Here is a 25925-nt window from a genome sequence, read left to right as displayed (position 1 = left end):
CTAAGAAGGAAAACAGACAGACACACAGAGAGGGAACAGTAACACACAAACGCACAGACGAATCAAACAAACAAACACATTAACAGGGGGAAAGAAAATAAAGAGAATGGAGAGGAAAGAGACGAAAAGAGGAGAAGAAAAGAAAAAGAAAAAGAAGAAAAAAAATTGGAATTAATTTTGACATGGAGAGTTTAAAGGTTTACTGAGGTCATCACTATGGAGTGCTTCTTCCTGGCACGGTTTTAGTTGTATGTTGTTCTACTTGATTCATGAAATGAGATTTTTATCTAAGAAAACTTGACACTCTTAAGTTTAGTGATTGTTTTTATAAAAGCAAATGAGACACTCAGTGGTTTGCAATTTTATTTTTTAAAAATATACAATATGAGATAATCACTATCTTTAAATGTGCATTCTGGGACAATAACTCATCTTTATCTGATATTTTGGGATCCATGGGTTTTGTGCAATAAAGGTTTCCATAACAGAATAAGTTCTACTGATGATGACCTACTGCCTTACCCTGAAATATAGCAGAAATGGGGCCTGTATGAATGGGAGTGTGTTCGAGCACTAGAAGAAACTGAAGAATCATTTACTGAGTACACATGTCCCATTATCATCAAATGTGTCAGATCCTTTCATTAATAAGTTTGATAAAATAATCTCGTAACCAAAAAGGGAGAAGTATTTATACTGAATATGTTTGGATCACTAATGATAGAATACAAAAGGTAAAACAAATAAAAAACTTGAAACAAAATTTTATATAGTTTATAATCCATTAGTTTCATTAAAAACTATGTGTGTGTGTGTGTGTGTATGTGTGTGTGCAAATACATATGCATATATGTAATTGGAAGCAAATCTACAAAATCTTCACAGAGATTGCCTCTGGGTAGTGTAACGTAGGTGACATTAACTTTCTTTATAATTTATTACAGAGTCCACATTTTCTAACAAGAAAATTACCTTATCAAAATAACTTTGTACATTTCCATACATCTCTTGATCTGTTTTTATTAAACTTGTTTATTTATAAATACTAGCATATAGCTAATTATTTTTAAGTCTCTTCTTTTTATTTTTTTATTTATTTTATTTATTTATTTTTTATGCATGCAAAAGCAAAGGGCTTTATTACGGGCTTATATGAGCACAGGCTCACAGACTCCTCCAACACACTGGATCCACGTGGAGTGAGCCCCCAGCATGGCGGGGTGGAGGCTTTTATGAGTTTGGGAAGAGAGAGTTACAGGAAATGAGGACACAGGTATATTGACAGCAGGTTTAACCATTCATTGATACTTTTGGTGGGGACCAATCACAGCACCTAGAGTATTGACCAATCACAGAGTGGGCCCAGGACCCTCCTGTAAGGCGTAACTACTCTTAACCTACATCTTTAGCCCCGCCCTTAGAAATGTTAAAGGTGTTAGCTGGTCTTTCCTGATTGGGTGTTACAAGGGTTGTCTGAGAAGCTGACACTTAGGCCTCCAAGGTCCCTCAAGTCTCTTCTTCTTAAAGAGAAAAAAACTTAGGGGAGCGCCTGGGTGGCTCAGTCGGTTGAGTATCTGATTTCAGCTCAGGTCATGATCTCACAGTTCGTGGGTTGGAGCCCTGCATCAGGCTCTGTGCTGACAGCTCAGAGTCTGGAGCCTGCTTTGGATTCTGTCTCCTCTCTCCCTGCCCCTCCCCAGCTCATGCTCTGTCTCTCTCTCTCCCTCTCAAAAACAAACAAACATCAAAAAAAAATAGTAATAATAAAAAGAAAAAAGTTATGGCACTCAAGTGAATTCTTAGAGATTGAACTGCTCTTTGGGGCACATGGTTCAGGTACAGTGCAAGTCCTTAAACATACAGGGTGAGGGATGTCTTTTTAAAATGCAAATACCAGGGTACCTGGATAGCTCAGTCAGTTAATCGTACGATGGCTCAGATCATGATCTCAAGGTCCATGGGATCAAGCCCCACGTTGGGCTCTGTGCTGACAGCTCAGAACAGAACCTGGAGCCTGCTTCAGATTCTGTGTCTCCTTCTCTCCTTTCCTCCCCGACTCACGCTCTCTCTCTCAAAAATAAATAGATATTTGAAATTAAAAAAGAAATAAAATGCAAATATCATCTGGGTCAGTAATGCTATCCTACTCTAAAAAAAAAAAACAGAAAAAAAGAAACACAAAGGCACTTCCTCTGAAAAAAATGCTGTGCACAAAACAGAAGTGAGAAATTATTTCTTCCTTCTCAGCACCTTTAAAACAGTGGACTGAATACCCAGCTGAACTGATGTTTACAGACAAGTCACCACAGTTTTTATTTAAGAGTTCCCAAATGTCAGCAGGCCTTTGGCTTTGTGGTGTAAAAAATTCTATATTCGCTGCTGAATACATATGTCCATTCCTTCTAAGAGCTATTTTGCCCAAATGTTGTAGTTCTTTCTGCTTTATCTTACTTTAGCCTAAGTGAGGACGTATGATTTCTTATTCTTGTCTATTGGGGAAATATCAGGAGTGAAACTAAATATGCTGCTCTTGTCTTACACCTTCTGGAATCTCCTCTTGCAGCCTTGTTTTTCATGTGTTCCAGGGAATATTAAAGTTGAGGGGCAGCATGGCGGGAACTCTATTTTTCCTGGATGCATAGATGTATTTCTTAAGTTGTGAAGTTCAGCCCATGGTTCTGCAACCATTAGGCTGTAATTTGAGGGGAAGAAATGACAGGTGCACAACCCCCTCTGAAATTAGATTAATATCTTTGATTGTTTGGACAGATGTAAAAACTTCACAGAGATAGATGCAGCCAGTCTCGATAGGGCTTCCCTTGGGACCTAGACTCCCTGTGGGAGGAGCCAGCTAGGCTGTGTGATCTTGCCCTTCTGTGACGGGGCCACACTGGAGCTGAACAGCTAGACTGTCCCAGTGCTACAGCCTCTTGATCCTAGGAGCTCGAAGTACAAGTCTATGCCCTTAATAGGAAATATGTACAAACAGCCAAGACCTGCCTAGTTCTCAAGCTAAAACTCTGTGTCAGCACGAACAAATCCTTGGAACGGAGAGGCACTTGAGACTTGCAGACCAGAGTTTTGATGGTTCTAAATAACACTACTGTCATTTTGGACTGGATCATTATTTTTCATCGGGGACTATCCGGTACAGCATCCCTGGCCTCTACCTGCTAGATACCAGTAGCACCTACCTTCTCTCCACAACTAAAACTTTCTCCAGACATTACCAATATCCCTGCAATGCTACAAAATCACCCCTGGTTGAGAACCATTGGTCTAGACCCATGCTCTCTATGTCCCATGAGAGAACTGAAACCCAGTGAACACGAAATGACTTGCCCAACTAGATAGTTTAGAGAAAAAAAAAAACCCAACTTCAGATCACAGGTCAGTCCCCCTTCTACAACACTAGAAGATACTGCAAGTGCCTTTCGGGATAGTTTTTCTTGCCCTTCCAGCTTCTTCTTTGTTGTTGAGAATCTGGCTGATGCCATGTTTGCAGAAGAGGAGTAGCCAGAAGCCTGAGCTCGACCTCAGCCCTGGCATGAGACCCTAGCATGCCATTTGTGGCTATGACAACAGAGTCCCTCATAAAAATAACAGGACCTATTTCAGTTGTTGAGAAATCGTTTGGACAAGTAGTTACTGTTTCACAAGTGACTTTAATAATTCTCAGCCAAAATCCTTGAACAGCCTCTACATTTGATGCCAACCAACAATGTCAAACACAGAAAAGACCAAGTTTCATATGCTTCTGAATGTAGTGTGGCTGTCCATCTGCACGTTTCTCCAGAGCGCCCTTTGTATGTCTATGGTCTTCATCATCCATAGCTGCTTCTCAGAACATGGAACCTGCCCTCTGTGACTACTGTGATCTAAATGTGGGGTCCTTCCTAACCTCTGAAAATCTAGTCAGCTAGACTCATGGCAAAATAGTCTCCTGAGCATAACTGAAAAAGAAAAGATTGCAGAATAACTACTGAAGAGCACCATCTTCAATCTTCCTTTTAACATGCAGGCTATCTTTCCCCTGCATATCAATGAAAGTAGATAAAATGCCTACTTGGATTCTTCATCTTTTCAGTGTGAAGAAAGGTCTTTGAATTCATCCAACTGAATCATTTTCAAAATGATGCCAATTGATAGAGGTAAGAAAGAGAAAATTGGATCAAATATTGATAAGAAAAGAGAAGTATAAATTTATGTGTATTCTTGATGCAGTGAATAGTGCTGCAGGCCTACTATGTGACAGGCAGTGTTCTAAGTATCAGAGATGCAGTAGTGAACAGAACTCCTGCCCTTGAGGAGCTTATATTCTAATGTGATGAGACAAACAATGAATAAATAAATAGTGCAAGTGCCATGCAGGAGAACACATCAGAGGAAGCAGTAGAGAGTGAGGAAGGGTGCTGTTTTAGGTGGGAAGAGCAGTAAGGGCATAAATATGAATAAAAATGTGATTATTAACTCTACTCCAGTTTAATATTGATCTGGCTATCACTTAATCTCTGTTGGGAGTGGCCACTTACACTATTCTTGTTTAATAAATGCATGTGCTTGACCAAATCCCACCACCGTGAGTGATTATTGAGACTTACCATTAGTTTGAAACTTACTTTCTTAAATGGCCCATTCTATTTTCATGTGCTCTAAGTTGCGGGGTTTATTTTATTAAGCAAAAATCTGCTTCCTCCCACTTCCACCCAACCTATATGTCTACAATAAGGCACCCCAAGTTGACAAAATACTCCTTTCTCTTGTGGTAAGATATTGACTCCTACCTTCAATTCAGACAGTGACTGAAAGCTTTTCAAGGGGCTAGAAAGTGGAGACAGTATTTTCTCTTATCTCTGGACACTAAATTTTAATTTCTAGTCACAAGTTACTGAATTTGGTAGAATTTGGTAGCTTACATAGAATTTTAAAAACAATATGAAGAGAGAAAGGTACTGGTTTTTATTCTTACCCGGTGTTCACACGAGACTTTGCTTTGCAAGTGTCCGGGGGGCTGCAGCAAGAGGAGAGAGAAGGATGGAGGCCTCAGCGGCACTTTGGGAGGTTGCCACCCTCAGGCTCAGAGTAGGAAGAATTATAGATACTCAGCTCTGTGTACTCTGAAATAGTTGCCGGGAGATAGAAGCCAAGAGGGGTAAGGAGAGAGCAGCCTCCAGATTCAACATCTGCTTTTGATCACGGCCTGGGTGAGACGTATGCGCTGAAACTGGGCCACTTCTGGTGGAGAAGGAATGGCAAACACAAAAGCCAGCTTGCAGTCAACGTATCCTTCACGTTGCAACTTTTATTGGAGCCCTAGATCTCGGTGAAGGCATGCAAGCTGAACCACCCTACGGGGTACTTGAGCATAGCATCTCCCTCTGAGAGTGGTCTTGTCTCCCTCCTAGTCTCTTGCAGTCTGAGATAATCTGGTTTTGGACAGAAACCAAAAATGCAAAACATCTTTCCCCAGATTGCCAAGTGGAGGAGCAAAAACCAGCAGCATGATCCCACGAGGTCCCCAGGCCAATACCAAGGGATTGGTTGAGTGATTCTATATTGCCGGATATAGCGAGATGTAAGCTCATCTAAGTTTGTGAACTTTATTATACGCATATATGTAGTACATATATATACATTATATAGTCTTACATAAAACTATATAAGATTGTAAGATTTCCATTTATTTCCTGATTCTGGCACTTGGAGAGCTGCATTCATGAGGCAGAGAAAATATTTGTAATATGTAACTTATTCCCAGATGCATAAGTCTACTTTACCTGAACCCCCAAATTAAAAAAAAAAAATAGCATGGACTTTAAGAAAACAAACACAAATGCTTGGAAGTACTACTGTTGTAATAATATATTTAATTCAAAGAAAGCGCAGTACGTGTATGTACCAAGAATCCCAAGTATAGGCGAAGATGGCTGGGTTCTAATGTGACACAGAACAAGGGTTAATTGTATAGTGAACACGTCTTTATCTCCTATGAAAGAAATCTCATACAATAATGAATATATCTGAAGACTTAGATTACACCAGGAGGGAGTTATTGTATAGAATTTTCTCTAGGAACCTAAAATCATAGCTCGCCAGAAACCATGAGAGCTAAGATAATTACTGTAATCCTTTTTGATAACCAGGGTTGAAGAAGTCAGTCGGGAGGGAATGGGTGGGCGTGGAGCTGGAGACAGAGGGCACCTTTCTCTCTCCCGTCTGGGGTGTGAAGGCAGGCTCCTGTCCCTTTCCTTTCCACCCCCACTGTCAGACGCCTTCTCCCCTTTATTTTCTATGATCTCCGCCCTCCCCACTGCTTTCCTTCATCTTAATATGGGATTTCCTGATCTCAACTTCCTGCTGCTTCAAGCCATCCAGCACCTGGGGTGGTAACATCCAGCCTGTCAGTTGGTAAAGAGACTGGAAAGGGAAGAATAAAGACTGGTGAAAGAGATTAGCTGATGGCAGATGGTGAGTGCTTGCCTGGGTCACCACCAGGGAATCATCTACGAAGTGCCATCTAGAACCTCTCTCTTTTCAGTTCTAATCTGTGAATTTTCCCAGAAAGCACAAGAGTAAAAAATCGTTCAGCTTTGTTAAGAAATATTAACAGGCAATTTTATGAACTATGTGTTATTTATGTTATTACTACATAACCTAATAAATCACATGAATCATTAAATAATGTCAGGTTGGGGGCGCCTTGGTGGCTCAGTCGGTTAAGCATCTGGCTTCGGCTCAGATCATGATCTCACAGTTCGTGGGTTCGAGCCCCGCGACAGGCTCTGTGCTGACAGCTAGCTCAGAGCCTGGAGCCTGCTTCAGATTCTGCGTCTCCCTCTCTCTGACCCTCCCCTGCTCACGTTCTCTCTCTCTGTGTCTCAAAAGTAAATAAAAAACAAAAAAAAAATTAAATAATGTCAGGTTGCCCTCGCAGTAGCCTCCTCTTGTAGACCATCCACTTGTGATTGCTCAGGCTTAAACCGTTGGAGGAAATGCTGGTCTGAGGACTCTGACCTCAGCTCTAATTTCCTTGGCTTTGGTAGAAATTTTGGTGACACAATATTCCAGAAAATTACCTACTTGGGAAACACAGAAGATTCCATGTTTTTGCATTTCTGGGTTTTTAATCAACTAACAACAAAGAGGTATGTCTGTCAGGAGCCCAAGGTTCAGGCCACTCTGTGTTACTAACCAGCTTCTTAATCTTAGACAGTCACATCGCTCCCATGAGCCTTACCCTCCTCATCTGGAAAGTGTCTTCAGGCACCAATGTTCATTTTTCTAAATATTTCTCAGAGTAAATGAAAACCAAAGTTCTGAGCTTGAGTATTAGAAATCATTATTAGTGTATGAGGGGATTTGAAAAATATCGTATGTTCTAGATCTGCCCATCCTGACTTCTTGTTTGTAGTATGCATGCAAGTGTAAGTTGCTTAGCTACATAAAAGTATATTTTCTCATTTCAGATAAATGAAGATTTACCAATCCCTGGATAAAGTGCTTAGAAAGTCTTTAAATGTCATAGTCAACTGCCATTTCAAAGAAAAGAAAACAGATGGTCTTGGAAAGTTCATGCTGTTTCTTCATTGAATTTTAGGTGAGTGTATCTGAAACAAAGACTTTAAGATGGACATTGAACTGTTTACCCTGAAAGCACTTCTCTCCTTTGCATGAAAGAAAATGGGGTTAAATATTATTCAGGGTTCTGTACTGTTAATGAAGTGTTACACAGTCAAAGACCTGGTTTCTGCCCTTTTGTGGTTTTGTTGCTATTAGGAATCACCTGAAGTGTGAGGTGTGAAATGCAGATGCCTGACATTCTTCCTGGTTCCTAGTAAGCAAATGCCTCAATACTTAATTCTACTCTAAAGGTTATCTAACTTTTTAAATATACAAAAGTACTTAATATCAGAGTAATAAGCCAGAATGAGACAAAACTATGTTTCAATGGCATAAACTAGGGAGAAATTTGATGATGGTGGGTTTAATCATTAACAAGTTTATGTGTGAGAGACAAGGCTAACATTTCAGAGGCTACCCTGGGGATATTTTATACTGCTTAAATTAAGTAGGACATAGTTTAAGTTAGGTGTAGTTTCTAAACTGCTGAGTGTGATTAAGCACACACACATGCTCACACACATTAAGCTTCGTTTTGCTTGACCATAAAATGGGTGGATACAAATACTTTTTACATCATCATTCTTAATTACCTTCCATGCTATGAAAGACACATGCCTGCAAATTAGTGCTTAACTATTAGTCTGCTATATGCCCTGGTCATTTCTCAGCAGAATGGGAAGGAATGGAGGAATTGAGAGGTAGTCTTATTGACGAAATTGGGTGGCTTTCCACCTCCTCCTGAGTCCAGCTTTCAAAGTGTGGTTTTATTATCTACTTTGAAGAGTGGTAATTTCCAGAACATTGGAATAAACCTCTGTTCACATTTCTGAATAAAACAATGCAACTGACAGAGTGTTGACTACTTTCTAAATTGAATCCAGAAGACACCAATGCTTCCTTTACACTTCTTATTAATGTCAAAGCGAAGGTGCTCATTCTCTCATAATCTTCAGGGTGTATAAATGTGGTTTATTGAGATTGCATGTGGAACTAAAATGGTGATTTCATTTATTTACTAGGTGCTTGTTGAAGGCAGTTCCTAAGAGCTAAACCTAGAGCCCTTTGAGAATATCAGTAAATCAGTTTGCCTGGTGTAACACTCTGAAGGATAAAATGAAAATGAAAAACTCTATTTTCCAGTTCTGCTGGTCTGTGCCTGTTTTTACTTTCTTGTCCATTCCTTGCCCTGCTCCTACTCTACTGGTTTCATGGGGGCTGACCCCTATGGGCTGTATTTTCCTGCCCTGAGACTCATCCCATTGTCTCCAACTTCCCCCAGTGACCATGAACTCTGAGCTCCAGTAATATCACCTCTTCCCTTTGTCCCTTGAGATTTGTGGGTGTAATGTCTTTAGCTTCCTGCTGCTGCTGATCTTCAAGTTGATCTACTATCTCCTGTTTAGCTCTCAGGTCTTCCATCATCCAGGTAACCATTTCTCTAGATTAAATCCCATCTTTTTAAAATATTTAGAGTGTTTCCTCTTTTCTGGTTAGATTGAAATTGACCAACAAGTCCTTCATTAATTTCTCCCAAAATTATTGGGGAAAAATGAACAGGGATTACTTGCTTCTCCCAAGCAAAATGATTCTTAGGAAATGCATTTCAAGTTAAATGTAAAGTTGGGTGGTTTTTCTGCACTGAAAAAAAAAAAAAAAAGAATTTATTTAAGCCATGTTCTAAGCTGTACAGTGTTGTAGCATTAATCTGTTGCTGTTCAGGAAACCATTGACATATTCTTATTTTGCATATCAAATTAATTGGAAGATTTTTAAATTCTCAGGTACCAAATATGATTTTTACTTCTTAAATACTCACATTTACAAACTTCTGTACTTATGAGAACTGCTCCTTAGGGCCTTCATCACATTTCTGCGTTCACATTTACGTCTAGGGCTTCATTCAGATCTATCTGATTATGTATCTGACCTTTCTCTTTCAGAAATGATAGTTTGCTACTTAAAGACGCCTTATTATCTGATCATTTCACATCTCCTATATTAAATACTGGCTATGTTGGAAAGCTAAGTGATCAGATGCCACATTGGTCTGGTTTTTTTTTTTTTTTTGGCAGGTGAACAATTCACCACTGTCTCAGCAATCGCACTCTAAAGGGCTTCCTTCATATTAAAGTAGCTTTTAACAAAATCATGTCAAAAGGACATGGTGTTCCTCCTACCAACAATTTTCATCTAGTCAAACAATGTTAATGGTAAACTTGCAATGCCTAATTGAGGATCCTTTCAGACAATGTGAAACTGCCATCACAAGCAGAATGACATGGATCCCTTGAGAACCTAAAATTGAGAGACACAGGGGTGAATAGCTTTGTACTGTGGTTTAAGAAGCAGTGAATAACTGATGGTCTCAAAACAAACCTTCCTTAGTTTAGTGCAGCACTGAAAGTTCTAATCATTAACGTTTCTCTCCATGTGTGGAAATGAGGCTTTATAAAGTCATATTAAAAAAAATACTCTCAGGGAAAGACATGCATCCATTAATAATGCATACTACATCACACATAAGTCTAATGAGTTAGCAAGCCAGAGACTCCTGAGGGAGTGGCACAGACACTCAGCTTCTGGAGGTTTGGTTCACATAAGTAGGAGGGGATCTACTGAAATACCTCACTAACTTCATAATGTTGCCTGGTGGGTCAAGGGCAACATGTAATGAAAGATAGCCCACGTTGAACCCCTCCTCATATTGGAGGAAGGGTAGGAGGAGTGAAGGTGTGAGTCCTTACACTAATGAGCAACATTGTCAACAGAGATTTTACATCACTGCTGCCCAAATAGTTCAGGAAACTACTTTAAACAAGATGTAGTCAGTAGTATTTCTGCTGAGCCAGAGAGTAGGATATTGGAAAAAATCAAATGTGTGTAAAGGCAAAAATCATCTGTAATCCATCTTGGTATTCCTGGAAACTGGCCCAGCCCTTGGCTCGCTGTAGATAATTTCTAAACAAATGGTTGGTGAATAAAGACTAAAACCCAAAGCAATGATAGCTAGTGCTTACTGAGTTCTTACTTTATGCCAAACACTATTCTTTATACACATATATTTCATTTCATGCTTAAACAATCCTATGACATAGGCAATATTATATTTCCTTATTTAAAAATAAAGAAACTAGGGCCCAGGGAGGTTAAATAATCGGCCTGAGGTTCAGTTGGGGGGTGAATATTCAAATTCACACAGTCTGGCTTCAGACACTGCTTGCTTAATTATTATGTTCGCTGTCTCTCATTTAAGATAATCATCAAGTAACATTAAAACACAGAGCAACATTTTCATTATTAAAAACTTTATGTCATTTCGGAACATGCCTGCTTTAAGAGATCTTGCCCTAATCTTGAATGGCCTCACTTTGAACACAAATTCCTTCTTTTCAACATTCCTATTCTTTTCTTTTAAACATGACTGTCTAAATCAACTTCCTAATTTATATTCAAATCTCATTATTTCCATTCTTTAAGGGTTTTTTTTTTCTGAAATTCATACTTTACAAATCCTCTTCCTCCTTTTATTTCATTTGCTTCACTTAAGCATGTGTAACCTTGAGCAGCAAGTTACTTGACCTCTCTGAGCCTCAGATGTTTAACCTGAAAAGTTATGTATAACTTTTACGTTACAACTTTTAGTTGTGAAGATTAAAAAATAATAGTTGGCCATTGCTAGCATAGGAACCGCCTGATCTGCCTTCTCTAAACCATGCTCTCTGAGCCTTTACTTTTGCTCATGCTGGTTCTTCTGCCTGGACTCTCCTGCCACTCACACTCCTCTCCTGACCACCCCCCATGCACACAGGCACTGTCCAGTGACTTGTAGTGCCCCAGTCATCTGAGACACATCACAGCTGTTGCTGTTACCATTTCCGTGAAGTCATTGATGACTTCCTCCTGGGTCAACAGTCATCCTCAGTCCTCAGAACTCACGTAGCCCTTTGTGCCATTACCAGGAGATCAGCTCCAATTGTAGACAATGGAAAGAAAACCGATCTCATTCAGTCACTCACAGCCTCTTGTCACTTCTCACATTATCTGTCTGTCTTCCCTCTAAAATTTTCTCCAAGGACAAATGCCAAGTCTTTTCTTTATCTTTGATTTGCCTATACCAAGCTCACAATAGTCTCATTTTGGGTTTTGAATGAAGTCTGGAGGGTCGTATTTTGAGATACGTTTCAGTGCTGCCAGTGTAGTGAAGATCCTAACACTTCACCCAGCGTTATGAGCAAAGGGAGAGCTCCCGTAGGGGAAAGGGGACCTTACAGAGCAGATCCGGTGCTGCTGTGCCAAGCACCAAACCAGATACTCCATGAACCTTATCTTACTTAATTTCATAATGACCTCTCAAATTAGCTATTGTTTCCCTTCTTATTCAGATAAGAATCCTAGGGTTCCAACAGTGTAGGTAACTTGCCAATGCCACATTTCTGCTAAGTAGTAGAATGAGCGTATTAAGCCATATCTTTCCACTGCAGCAAACTACCTCACTAAAAAAGCTTTCCAGTTTAATCCTATAAGAATATGAATATAAAATGCTAGAATTTTCCATTTAAAGTGTTTCCTGAGGAGTAAGCTATTTATAAGTCTACAGATCTTTTTCTCATTGGCAAATAAGTTTATGTTTAGGTTGATGCTAAAATTAGCACTATTTCCTTTCAACAAGAGTGTAAAAGATATAGCACCTTGTAGTTCTGAGACTGTGCAAAAACCTCATGTATTGATGTGAGCATAAGCTTGGAGAAGATGTCTAATGCTGTCGACTGATAGAATTTTAGGGCTCTGCATTATACAGAATTACCACCAGTGCTGGGGGCTTTTAAAGGCAAGGATTTCTGTCTCTCTTTTTTCTCTTTAAAAATATTTCTGAAATGAGTGTAATTAATTATAAAAAATTTGTTTTGGATACAAAGTAAAAAATTCTGTAGACATGACACTGTTAGAACTTCTTAAGAAGATAGTACATAAACGTGTTCTGAATTTTTCTAAAAATCACACTATTCAATTATCATGTATAAGAAAAGCAATTAGTTTTACAAATGAAACTCAAAATTTGCAAACAGCAATCTTTTGACTTCATTTTAATTGCAAACATCAGCATTCATAGAGAAGGGTTTCTTCCACTGGTGAAAAATACTGATGATGCTTAGGCCACATTTATACCTATAATGATCATTCACTCATTTGCTCTTTTTTTTTAATGTTTATTTTTGAGAGAGAGTGTGAGTGAGAAGGGGCAGAAAGAGAGGGAGATACAGAATCCGAAGCAGGCTCCAGGCTCCTCACTGTCAGCACAGAGCCCAACACAGGGCTCGAACTCACGAACTATAAGATCATGACCTGAGCTGAAGTCAGACACTTAACTAACTGAGCCACCCAGGCACACCTCATTTGCTCTTTACATATATGTTACACATCTCTTATGTTCCCTGGCTCTGTGCTAGGTACCTCGGAGCCTGAGATAAATAAAGTATAATTATTTCAGGTAATATCCTACTTTGATTTGCCATCGATTGTGTCTTAGGGTCACAGAATTTAAGCATCAAAAAGGATATTTCTGATTATCTAACCTAGACCCCTCTCAGAGTCCATTAAAGCCTCTATGACAAAATCCTAAAGACTAAGTAGCTTATAAAGAAGGGAAATTCCTCACAGTTCTGCAGGCTAGGAAGTACAACATTAGGGCACCAGTGTGGTCACATTCTGATGAGGGCCCATTTCCTGGTTCAAAGCAGGCACTTGCTGCCTGTGTCCTCAAGTGCAGAGCAGGCTATGGGCCTTCTTTATAAGAGCACTAGTCCCACTCATGAGGGCTCCACCCTCATGACCTAATCAGCCCCAGAGTCCCTGCCCACATTCTGCCACCATCACAATGGGCATTAGGATTTCAACATGTGCATTTCAGGGCAAAGCAAACATTCAGACCATAGCAACTCCCAATTTTACATTTGACAAAGTTGAGGCCGAGAGGTTAAGTGGTATCCCCAAAATTAAGCAGCAAAGTTGCAACTAGGACCTATTTGAATCTCCTACCACCAAACTTCTGTCCATCATACAACAAATAAGCCAGTATTTCTATACTCTTGGTCTTATTTTTCTCCAAGAGAAGTTTCTAGATGTAAGGAAAGATTAAGAAAGCAAGGTTGATTCAGTTTACCTACAAAACAAAGAAATGGATTTACTATTCATCAAGTGTTTATTAAGTACTACCAGGAGCTTTGCTAGGTGCTGGACATATGGCTGAGCAAAACCAGAAATGTCTTCCTGGCTCACATCCTACAAATTGTCTGGTGTGCACGTGTGTGAAACCCCAGCCCAAAAGCCATAAACTGCCCTTTAATGGGAATACCAAAATAGTCCAGGTGCTGACAGGCATAACGTGATGCTAAAAATGGCAACTAAAGTGATTGCAACATACTCCTTTCTTAGAAAAAGGTAAAATAGTGCAATCTATAAATACCCCATATATTAAAACAAAAAGACACAGGCCTGTGTCTTTGTTCTACTACTGTTACATGGATAACTTGTTAATATTCCAGAGTGCAAAAGCATTTTTAAAAAATATGAGTAGCATATCTACCCTGCAGTGTCTACTTTGAATAAGATAAATGTATAGTATCTTAGAAAAAATAAGACTTCTATTCAGAGATCCAAGTTATGCCCTTGCTTGGTGAGTTCTTTCCTTATTGTGCTGATTTCCCCTTTAATTTCCCAGAAGAGTTTGCAGAATGCTATTTACCTTTATGTAAGCAGGATTTTTCAAACCGTGATCCTCACAAGAATGGATGGGACAATGCTTTCCTATCAAAACCTAAGGATTATGATGTGTTTACAAAAGTTAATCATAATGTGCTTTAATGTCGATGCTTTCGGGTGAGTGACAGCTTATTGTTTTAGCTTGTATTTTAACCATCAATTGATTGTTGTCACTTTCAAAATCTGACTTTTGAATCTGAACAGTTTATTTCAGCAAAATCTTACACAGTGAATCTGATAGATTCAAATGATCAAAAATAGATGAATAATGTAGCTCTCTTTTCTGTCATTCCTTACAGTTCCGAAACAGCGCGCTGGCATTTTGTCTGTGTTTATGTGTGTATCTCTAACTTGCCATAATTTTTCTTCCAATTCTAGTTGCATAGATAAGCAAGGTGGCTCTTTTCCTAAGAGCATGTTTTTATTTTATACCATCCCTTCCCAATATACATGAACAACTGTAGCATCACATGGTTTCTCTTCTGAAGTTGAATTTCTTCCCAGAGTAGTAGCATCCACAAAAGGCACATTTGAAGAGGAAAAAGACTCATCATGTTCCAGATAAGACTACATTCTCCCCAATTCAGCCACTGCAAATGAGCCTCTCATGACCTCAATTCAGTAGAGCTCCATTTTGTCCCGGCACAGACACAGCCCCGCTCAGTTTCCACACCTCCTCCGTGGCCAATGGTGCCACCGTGAGTAACACAAAGCAGGCTCCTGCCTGAATCCCTAGCACATCCACACAGCACTTTGAATTCTCCATTGGCAAGAAACATTTGCAGACCTTAAGTACAGTGGCAAAATTACCGTGACATAAAAACTTCCCCTTTGTCCCCTCGATTCTCCCTTCCCATCGTACAAGGAGCAAAAAGGCCTAAGAAGCAGGGCTTACAGAGCCCTGTCCTAAACACAGTTCTTAACAGGAATTCCTCCATCTCATAAAGAGGACTCCTTCGAGGCTTCCCATATCCTCCAGCTCTGAGGCTATAGGTGTACGAGGGCACCTGTAAGCATGCAGGCTTTTCAGCCAGGTGTTATTAATCCGCTTTCTGAAAAATAGTGATGTCCCCCACATTTTGTCTTACTTAATAGCAAAGATAATAGTCTAGTTCAGCTCATGATCACCTTCTCATTCAGATATTCAGATCCTTTCCATAGTCAGGCATAGAGTTCATGCTTAATGTATACTAATGGCAGGAAGCTGTGGTTGCCTAGTAACTAGTGGAGGCGTGTCCAAGGGACTAAAGAATATAAATGAATAACGGAAACACTGACATTAGTTTCAGCCGGGTGACCTAAGCCTTAATTCAGCACTGGCCCTTCCAGACATTTCTAATGGGCTGGTGAAACAGAAGCTTTCTCAAAAGTAGCTCATTAACTCATAAAAATGAAAATTAGCATTTAATATGATGTTCTTCTCGATGGTCTGATAAGGGAAAGGAGAATGACTGGAAAAGCAACAATACCAGAGCCTAATGTCTTTGATACACTTTTTACAGAATACAGAATGAAATGTCTGCTAGGACTCCCTCTCTCAAACAGCTTTTTCTAAATGTTTTAGATTCTGTTTGATCAGTTTTGTGGGGAAATATTTCAGTGTTTATTCAATTCTTTGATAGTATTACCGTTTTCAAGTTGAGTTTTTAAGGATTCTGGAACAAGGATTCTTTTCCTTTGTTTTTTTTTTTTTTTAAGTTTATTTTGAGAAGGGGAGGCAGGCCCTGAGAGAGGAGAGAAAGAATCCCATGTAGGCTCCATAACACAGAGCCCAAGGCAGGGCTCAAACCCACAAACATGAGATCACAACCTGAGCCTAGTCAGATGCTTGACCCACTGAGCCACCCAGGCACCCCTGAAAGGTCAGTGTTTTAAAAAGCAATGTAAAAGTGGGGCACCTGGGTGTATCAGTCTATTGAGCATCCAACTTCAGCTCCGGCCATGATCTCACGGTTCTTGGGTTTGAGCCTCGCATTGAGCTCTGTGCCGACAGCTCAGAGCCTGGAGCCTGCTTTGGATTCTGTGTGTGCCTCTGCCCATATCCTGCTTTCTCCCTCTCTCTCTCTCTCTCAGTCTCTCTCTCTCTCTCTGTCTCTCAAAAATAAACAAACATATATAAAAAACTTTAAAAAGCAATGTAGAAGCAAAGAGAAACTGGGTAAGTTAAGTGAACATTTAACTGGATGGTGAAATCAACCCACAAAATAAAAAACTCCTGCCTGATACCTTCTGAAGAAAACACCACCAGCAAATCAAAGTGCATCCCTGTAACGCCATTCTGTTCTAACTGGATTACTTGGTTGTATGTCTGGGATTCCAAATGCCCAGCATGAAATGTTGCCCCCTCATTAAATATTTTACTCAAGTAAAGGAGGAGGGAACCACCACAATTTTTATGAAAATAGAATGAACATCCTATTGAGTTGGAAGAGAGATTGGTATGAATGTTTAAAGAGAAAAATAAGATACCAAAGGGATGCCAGTGTTGGAAAGTGATTCCACTGCCAGATCCTGCCCTCATGACATGTTTCAAGCCTTGTCCATAGGGGGAAAATTTGAAGAAGCACATCAGACAAGCCACACTTGCCTCAGTGCTCAGAAAGAATGGTTTTTTATTTCAATAAGGAAAATGTTACTACTCATAACCAAATCCTTTGTGTGGACTCTACCCTACCTTGAGGCAAGGCAGAAAATCATCAACCACTGTTTTCTTAAGAGGTGTGCAAAGACCTGCCCCTTGACTCTGAAGCAGTGGTTCTCAATCAGGGGCCATTTTGCACCCCCACAGAACATTTGGTGATATTGGTAGACATTTTTATTGTCATGCCTCAGGGATGGAGCAGGTGTGGTGTGCTATTAGCCTCTAGTGAGCAGATGTCACGATGCTGCTAAACATTCTACAGTGCTCAGAATAGTCTCCTAAAGGAGAGAATTTACCTGTCCCAAAGTGTCAATAGTATCAAGGTTGAGAGCCCCTGCTCTGAAATATTAAGAGCCACAGTGACTCATACCAGGTTCTACATTAGGTCCTCTTTATATGTTAGCTACTTATTATTCATCACCACGTTATTAGGTAGGTGTGACTCTTACCCTTATTTTTAGATGATGAAATTGAGGTTTGGGAGGTTAAGTAACTTGTTCAAGGCCATGCAGTCAGCAAGTAGTGGATGTTGAATTCAAAGTAGATGAGACTCCAAAGATCAGCTCCTGTCAGGTCACTCTGCTCCTGTGTTCAAAAATACGTGCATCAGCTGCCTCCTGTGTTGTCTGAAACTCTGTGTCCCCAGAGGGTCCCCGTTAGAATGCATATGTGTGTGTCATCTGAGCAGGCTGATGACAGGGTAGTTCATCACAGCCCATTTGTCCTCTGTCAGAGTCCAGAGTGAGTGGCTAGGTTCTAGGAACTTGTGTTGGCTAAAAGATGACATTGTTTGGAGGGGACAAAGTCTTCCTGAAAAAGGAAATTTCACCTTAAAAAGTCCCTCTTTGGAAGGTGACATTAGTGGGGAAGATGGGATTTCAGGTCAGGATGTAGAGTGTCAAAAGGGCCAAATTGTGCACCAAAAGTTTGGTTGTGTGAAACAGAGTGCCTGAGTAGGAAGCAGGAGGATGTGGCAATCTCCTCATGCTAAAGAAGGGTGGGTGACAACCTAATTTCTCCTGTTAGAGGAGCCCTCTCTCCTTATTGCCGGCCCCTCGGGGAGTCTAAACTACTCCAAGAGCAAGGGCAGCAGTCGGGTGTAGGCAGTGCAGAATCCCCAGGAAACGGGGACAATCACAAAACAGGAAGCAGGCAATTCATTTTAGCCAACACTTGCAGAAAAAGCATGCCATCATCTGCAGCATGTAAAAAGAAAACAAAGACCTGTTTTCAGAGAAGGGTTTTGCTTTTCCACTCATAATTCCCTTGACCTGGTCCTTCACACAATCTAGCATCTGCTGCTTTACAGTACTTCCGGTGATAGTACACTGAGCCCTACTACCTCTTCAGGCTCTTCTTGGGCTTTGACTCACCACTCAACCTGTGCCCCAGCCACATGGAAGCTTTTGCTGTTTCCTTGTCCATCAACTTTTTCTTTTCTCCCTGTGAACCTCTTGTTTGAGTAAAGAGACTTTTCTCAGAAACTCCCTGTATTCATTTCCTAGGGACATTATAACAAGTGATCACAAACTTGGTGGCTTAAAATAATAGAAGTCTATTCTCTCCTAGTTCTAAAAGAGAGAATTCTGAAATCAAGATGTTGGCAGAGCCTGCTCCCTCTAAACACTCTAGGGAAGAGCCCTTCCTTGCCTCGTCCTAACTCCTGACTCCAGCAACCGTTGGCTTCCTTAGCTTGGATCTGCATCACTCAAATCTCTGCCCAATCTTTCCATAGCTTTCTCTGGGTGTGTCTTTCTCCTTGTCCTCTTCTCTTATAAGGGTATAGTCCTTGCACTTAGGGCCCACCCTAACCAGTAGGATCTCTTCTTGCTCCTTAACTAATTACATCTGCAAAGACTATTTCTAAATAAGGTCACATTCTGAGTTTCTTGGTGATCATGAATTTTTTAGGGCCACTACTTGTATTAGAGATCCCTAAATAAATAGAGCTAATAGGATACATGGAGAAGGAGATTTTTTAGAAGAGATTGGCTCACACAATGATGGATTCTGGGAAGCCCGCATATCTGCAACCCAAAGGCCTGAGAAGCAGGAGAGCTGATTTAATAAGTTCCAGTCTGAGTCCGAAGGCAGGAGAAGACCAATGTCCCAGCTCAAAGACCATCAGACCAAGAGAGCACATTCTCTCTTGCTCAGCATTTCATTCTATTCAAACATTCAACATTGGGAAGGGCAATCTGCTTTATTAAATCTACCCATTCAGATGTTAATCTCATTCAGAAACACCCTCACAGACACATCCAGAATAATGTTTAATGAAATATCTGGACACCGGGATGCCTGGGTAGCTCAGTTGGTTAAGTGTCCAACTTTGGCTCAGGTCATGATCTCATGGCCCATGAGTTCGAGCCCTGCATCAGGCTCTGTACTGACAGCTCAGAGCTGAGAACCTGCCTCGGATTCTGTGTCTTCCTCTCTCTCTGCCCCTCCCCTGCTCATGTTCTGTCTCTGTCTCTCAAAAATGAATAAGTGTTTAAAAAAATGAAATAAATAAATAAATATCTGGGCACCCCATGGCCCAGTCAAATTCACACATAAAATTAACCATCACACTACTCAATCCACTATATTCCCCCTAGCAGATTTTACTTTATATATTATGGGCATCACTGGCAAGGTGATTGCATTAGCAGTGATTGGCTTTGACCCTTCCTTGTGACCTATGGTGGCAGTAGAGATAACAATTCTACCAGCAAAGAAACATGGATATTAGGTAAACAACAAATCCATTCCATTTCCATGTATTTCTTTTTTATGAAATAGACCCTTCTGTATTAGTTTATGCCTTGCATTTGCAAAAAAAAAATATTAAAAATCACTCAGGCTAGCTTAACAAAATAGGAATGGTCAGGCTGCAAATAAGGGTAGTTCAGAGGCTCAAAGGATCTTGTGGTCAGGACCTTGTTTCTTTCCCCTTTTCTCAGCTCTGTTTTCTTCTAGTGTTGAATTAATACCTAAGGAAGCTCTATTAATGCAATGACGAAGAAAGCCACCAGCACCTCATACCATACAAAATCTACCTAGCCATAGATCACAGGGTAAAGAGCTTAGCTCTATTTCCTACAGAACTGTTATTGGTACTGCTTAAGTGCTTTATTCTTGATAACTTCAGTATACCCATGGATGATGAGCCAATCAAATCTTCCTTATATCCAAAACTAAATCCCTCCATTTGACCTCAGCCATCTATTTCTTTGAACCACTTTCACCATCAGAAAAGAAAGCAAGGTAGCCTGTTCTCCAAACACCACATCCTCGCCACCCCTCCCCAACTCCAGCTTTTTCTGGGGGTTGCTTGCACCCCCAGAACACTTGCAACTCTTTGTGTTCATTACAAAATCTTTTTGTCCTTATTCTTTCTCACTATCAAATAACCACCTGCTGGTTTTACTTCCCTCCTTGCCTGGTTAGATTCCAGGGTCCTTTTCCTTTTATGTACCTTCCCCTCCCTTTCATGTCTTCCCTACCATCTATTCAGCAGGCAATAGCCAAGCCAAGTAGATGAACCTGCTTACCTGACTTACCCATACTTTCACCTGTTTGGCTGAGCTTTGGTAAAGAAAGCCACACAGCTGAGCATGCTAGAGTCACGATCACTACATCAGTTGTGCGTGCATCAAAACCCTTCTCCCCATTCCTCATTCTAAGCTAGTAAGTTCACTTCTTACTTCATTGAGATAAGAGAAGCCACTAGAAAGGAACTCCCTCTTTCCATGCCCAAATGTGCACACATACCCTCATCTGCATCCTTCTTCCTTTATGTCACAGAAGATTTAATTTCTGCACATTTACTCTGTATCTGGTCCCCCTTTACCCTCTTAGGACTGTGCACATTCAGTGAGCCATTTTATCTTCCACATCATCAATCTTTCTGCCTTTGGTGGACCACTCTTTTCAGCATGTAAATATTTTCCAGAGTCTCCTGTATTTGAAATATTCCCTTGATTTCATTTTCCTTTCATTTGCTGCCCTACTTCTGCTCCCCTACCAATCCAACTTTCTCAAAAAAAAATCATTTATCCAGTCTGACTCCACATCCTCACCTCCCATTCTTCTTTCCCTCACCATTTCATGACAAAGGATTTTATTGAGGTCTCCATTATCTCCATATTCTAAAGCTAATGAATGCTTTTCCCATTCTCATCTTACTCAACCTCTCAGGAGCTTTCAACTCAAAGACCACCCCTTCCTTCCTGAAGAACTCCCTTTCAACTTCCATAGAAACACATTCATAAGGATTTCCTTTTACCTCCCCAACCTCTGTCTTGGAGAGGAGTCTTGGGCATGCTTCTCCACTGATATTCTTCTTTTCCCCTGGCTTTACAAAAGTCTCTTGTACCTAGAGCTGTCACTTGCACGTCTCCATTTGGGCCCTATCTTTAGGGCTTCAGGCAGATATAGACACAGCTTATGTGACATCACTGCTTCACTGCCTCGAAGACATTTCAAATTCAGCACTTTGCCTTACTTACCCATTGTCACATTCCCTCAACAAGATCCTGCAGCCAACTTCTGCCCTGTAGCAAATGGCACCTCCACTTGTTTCAGAATGCTGGCAGTTTTTCTTTCCATTCTTTTTTTTAATGTTTATTTATCTTTGATAAAGAGTACAAGAGCACAAGAGTGTGCAGAGGAGGGGCAGAGAGAGAAGAAGACACAGAATCCCAAGCAGGCCTCCCCCTCTACCCCCTAAACCCCCCTCCCATCAACCCAAAGCCCAGCATGGGGCTTCATCTCAAGAACCGTGAGATTATGAGCTAAAAATCAAGAGTCATTCACTTAACTGACTGAGCCACCCAGGCACCCCTTCTTTCCATTCTATACTCACTCATCCTCCCTCATTCAATCTGTGATGGAGTCCTGTCATTTGTTTCCAAAATATATTTCAAACATGTACACTTTTCACTATCTCCGTTGGCAGCATTTTAGTTCAGAATCCACAGCTGGCCCTCAGACTGGCTGCTCTTTAACTACTCTTGCCCCTCTCCTGTCCATTCTCCACATCATAGCCAGGACACTCTTAAAAAATAAAAGTTGGATTCCATTCCTCTCATGTTTTAAGTCCTTCAAAACCTCCCCACTTAGAATAAATTTTAGAATCCCTCAAAACCCAGGTCTGCCAACACCTGCATGCCGTGACCCTCTGCCCTTTAAGCATAATGCTCCAACCACCCTGGTCTCCTTGTGTCCCTTGAGCACATTGGGCTCCCTCCCCTCTCAGAGACCTCACACATGCCCTTCTCTTTGCTTAAAAGACTCCTCCCCATTCCTCACAGGTGTCATCTCAAATATCATTTTCTCAGGAAGCCTATTCTTTCTTTATACCCCATTTCAAGCATAGACACAAACTTAATTACTCACTGTGAAGCCAAGCGCTATTCTCAAAGCTTTCGTAAAATCTTAATGAGAACAGAAATATTATAACTCAGAATATTTAAAATTAGTCATCAGCATCGCTATTCCTAAGATCATAGTCATACTTTTCAAAAGGGATCCCATTTTGGCTATTTCCTCCTGGACCACCATGTTTTAGAACCTGCTTCCTGTACAGATAGGCAATTCCCTCTGACCTGGACCTTGCTCCCTGTGTCCAGAACTTCAACAGGCTTCATCCCTGGATCTAGTCCCCAAACCCTTCCTCATTCCAGTTAACAACTCACAATTTTCAGCTGTACAGCCCATAACGATGGGAGCATTCTCCTCTATCCCACAGGATGGCTTAATTTCTCTTCCTTCATCCCTCTCTTGCAGACAAGTTTATATATAAAAATAGGCCCCTTAAAGTTTATTCTTTAAAAAAGGAGCTTTCTTCCTCAAAGGTAGGTATGAAGCCTATAGCCTCCCTTAGAATATAGAAAATGCTGCAGTTTTAAAAGTAACGATCTAGGGGTGCCTGGGTGGCTCAACCGGCCGACTCTTCGTTTCAGCTCAAGTCATCATCCCAGGGTCGTGGGATTGAGCCCGGCGCTGGGCTCTTTGCTGAGCATGGAGCCTGCTTGAGATTCATTCTCTCTCTCTCTCTCTCTCTCTCTCTCTCTCTCTCTCTCTCTCTCCCCCCCCCTCTGTGCTTCCCCCCCCCTCACATGCTGTTTCTCTCTCAAAATAAAAGAAAAAAGGTAGCAATCCATTTTATTCTCTTCTTTGCATTTGCATTTTTGTTTTTTTATCATTCTCAAAGTGTGTTTCTATGTGTTTTTAATTTTATTTTCTATTTTAATTCCAGTATAGTTCACATACCCCATTATGTTAGTTTCAGATGTACAACATAGTGATCTAGTAATTCTATACATGGCTTCATGCTCATCATGATAAGTGTACTCTTTAATCCCCACCACCTTTTTCATCCATTCAACAATCCATTTTAAAATCGAGCAACATAAGTTCTTAGAAACACATATGAATAGATAAATTCAAAAATATTAATTGTAGTTGGTGGGGTTATAAGTGATTAGAAAATATTTTTAATTACTTTCATTTTTTACTTGGTCTACAATATTTATCAAAGATATCACAAAGCCTGAATAGATAAAACAAAGTGTTTGTTCTAACACTTTGTATATTAGTGCCTCAAGTACAATGGTATGGGTGAGCAGTCCACGCCACAGATGGGATGTATGACTGAAGGTTTCTGTCTTCCTAATGTGTGAGGATAGGAACATAGACAGAATTGTGGCTCCACTGGGATGCAAAGCTCATTGTACTTTACATGTATAATGAACATGAGCGGCGATTCCTCTGTGATGAACAAAGTAGAAGCTGAGGCCTCTCTGCCCTGTGTTACTTACACGCCATAGTTTTGATATTATGTCAGGAGCCTTTCTGATGTCTCACCTGGTGACCAGTAGCGTGGTGCCTTTTGTATAAAAATGAAGAACACCTGCTCACCATTATTTATGCGCAGATGGCCTTTCACTTGCCTAAGGGCCTCCCTCGCAGGCTTTTATGCTACTTTCCCTCCTGTTCATTGTTCCCCATTGTATGATGGCTTCTCCAGTTTCTCAATTTCGCGTGTCACCGTGAGGCTCTAAACAGAATGCAGTGGCCTGATGGAGAATTAACCAGGGTGAAGTATAGAGCAAGGATAATGCCTCCCAGGTTGACTCCAGTGAACTCCCTGGTGTCACATCCCAGAATCTCGGAAATGTTAGGTGATCTCTGCTGATGGAGTGTTTACCACCACAGACACCCAGAAGGGTCCAAAGTGCCCAGTATCTTTATATTGTGGGTCCATGTATATAAAGCATGTTTAGCTATCAAATGAAACTTTATCATTCATTCCAGTAATGAAATCATGTAGGTATACACAATGACATTGCAGAAACTGCTTTGTCACTTAACTTATTCAGATGACTTTCTCAATTGTGTTTTCTTCAGTATTCTTTTTCTAATAAAACTGTTTATTGTGAGAGAGAGAGAGAACATGAGCAGGGGAGGGGCAGAGAGAGAGAAAAATCCCAAGCAGGCTCCATGCTGTCAACTCAGAGCCAAACACAGGGCTTAATCTCAGGAACCATGAGATCATGACGTGAGCAGAAATCACGAGTCAGACACTTAACCGACTGAGCCGATCAGGCACTCCTCTTCACTATTCTTTTCCTCTTTCCTCCTGGATAGTTTTGCTATGTGTCTCTCTTTAACGTATACTTTTATGTTTATCTTTCCCCCTAAGTCACCTTGTATCCTTTTCCAACTGTTTACTCTGTGTTTTTCCTTAACAGTTTCTTCTCCTATAGTCTTGCCTTTAATCATTCTCCTAACTTGCTTCATTTTATAATACCTTTTATTTTTTATTAAAGTTGGCATCAATAATTAACTTTTATTGAGAGCTCAGAGGGTGCATGACATGGCATTCGCTTCCCAGTCTCTCCATCTCATTACCTATGATTTATACACACATATTACTGGAGAGGCAGTTCCTACCCATCCTCCCCCTCACCTTGACACCAACTACTTAATTACTTACCCTTTCCCAAGAACACATAACAAAGGACCAGTAACTCCTATCACTCCTACATCTAATCTTAGTCACTGAATATGCTCTTAGGTACATCAGACATCCATCCATAGAGCTTCAGCATGTATACTGGGCAGATGTAGTCCAAGTACCCAAACACAAAGCAAAAGACTCTGAGAAAGCACGCCTAATATCCCAACAGCAACTGCTTTCCACGCTTGGGGCACACTGAATGGGCGATTTCCCCCCTAAATGTTCTGCTTAAACTGACCTAATTAAATTATCTGTCTACGCTCAAGTCAGTTAATTATATTTTTTCATATATTATGTCTATGGCTATATTTTCTTTATCCATATTCTCATCTCCCCTTCTAGGCTGTAGGCTATTTATATTTCTATGCCTACATCTATACAAAATGGGCTTTTAGAAGACACTTAATTAAAATCTATTGAATTAGAATAAGTCATTTTATTTTAGAATAAGTCATGCAGAAGAGACCAAGAAATAATAATCTTGCATAACTGTGTATTCAGACTAAGAAAATGAATTCTTTCAAGGGTGACTTCTCAGGAATATCCCTGTTTCCTTGACTTCCTGGGTGGACTTGATTTTCAAAAATGTCCTCCTCTTTCCCCTCTAACTGAGAAAGAAGATATTCTGTCAAACAAAGACATCATCGTGGCTCCACAAACACACCTGGCATTCCAGGAGGGGGATTGTCACAGAGACTGACCAGATGAGTACTGACTCCCCTGCCCTACAAGCCCCCGGACAGGCTGCCACGGATCTTCTGTTTTCCCAACAGAACACAAGGACATAAAAGAGCTTGGACTCTATCAGAGTCCTGCCTAATTTTATGTCAATTCAAACTCACTGACTCTATGAGCATCCTGACCTCCCAGCTCTCTTAGAAACATTTTCCATTT

The 25925-nt window shown here is 40.6% G+C and overlaps 1 protein-coding gene and 1 long non-coding RNA gene across 24 annotated transcripts in view; one reads left to right on the top strand and one right to left on the bottom strand.

Annotated features, from left to right (window-relative positions):
• The window catches only part of LOC115277317, a 32957-nt gene extending 19541 nt beyond the window's left edge, over nucleotides 1–13416 (bottom strand). Inside the window, exon 1 of the long non-coding RNA XR_003902366.1 lies at nucleotides 13280–13416. This is a non-coding gene — a long non-coding RNA (uncharacterized LOC115277317). The remainder of the gene's footprint in view (nucleotides 1–13279) is intronic.
• DTNA (dystrobrevin alpha) overlaps nucleotides 1–25925 on the top strand; it is a 255612-nt gene that overhangs the window by 62120 nt on the left and 167567 nt on the right. For all 23 annotated transcript variants that reach the window (XM_029921418.1, XM_029921412.1, XM_029921415.1 and 20 more), the window contains exon 2: nucleotides 7467–7597. The gene's annotated coding sequence lies outside the window, so the exon portion shown is untranslated. The remainder of the gene's footprint in view (nucleotides 1–7466; nucleotides 7598–25925) is intronic.

Source organism: Suricata suricatta, chromosome 14 (assembly GCF_006229205.1).
Source record: "Suricata suricatta isolate VVHF042 chromosome 14, meerkat_22Aug2017_6uvM2_HiC, whole genome shotgun sequence".
Lineage (NCBI taxonomy): Eukaryota > Metazoa > Chordata > Mammalia > Carnivora > Herpestidae > Suricata > Suricata suricatta.
Note: the sequence above shows the minus strand (reverse complement) of the source record. Positions and strands in the feature narration are given on the sequence as shown.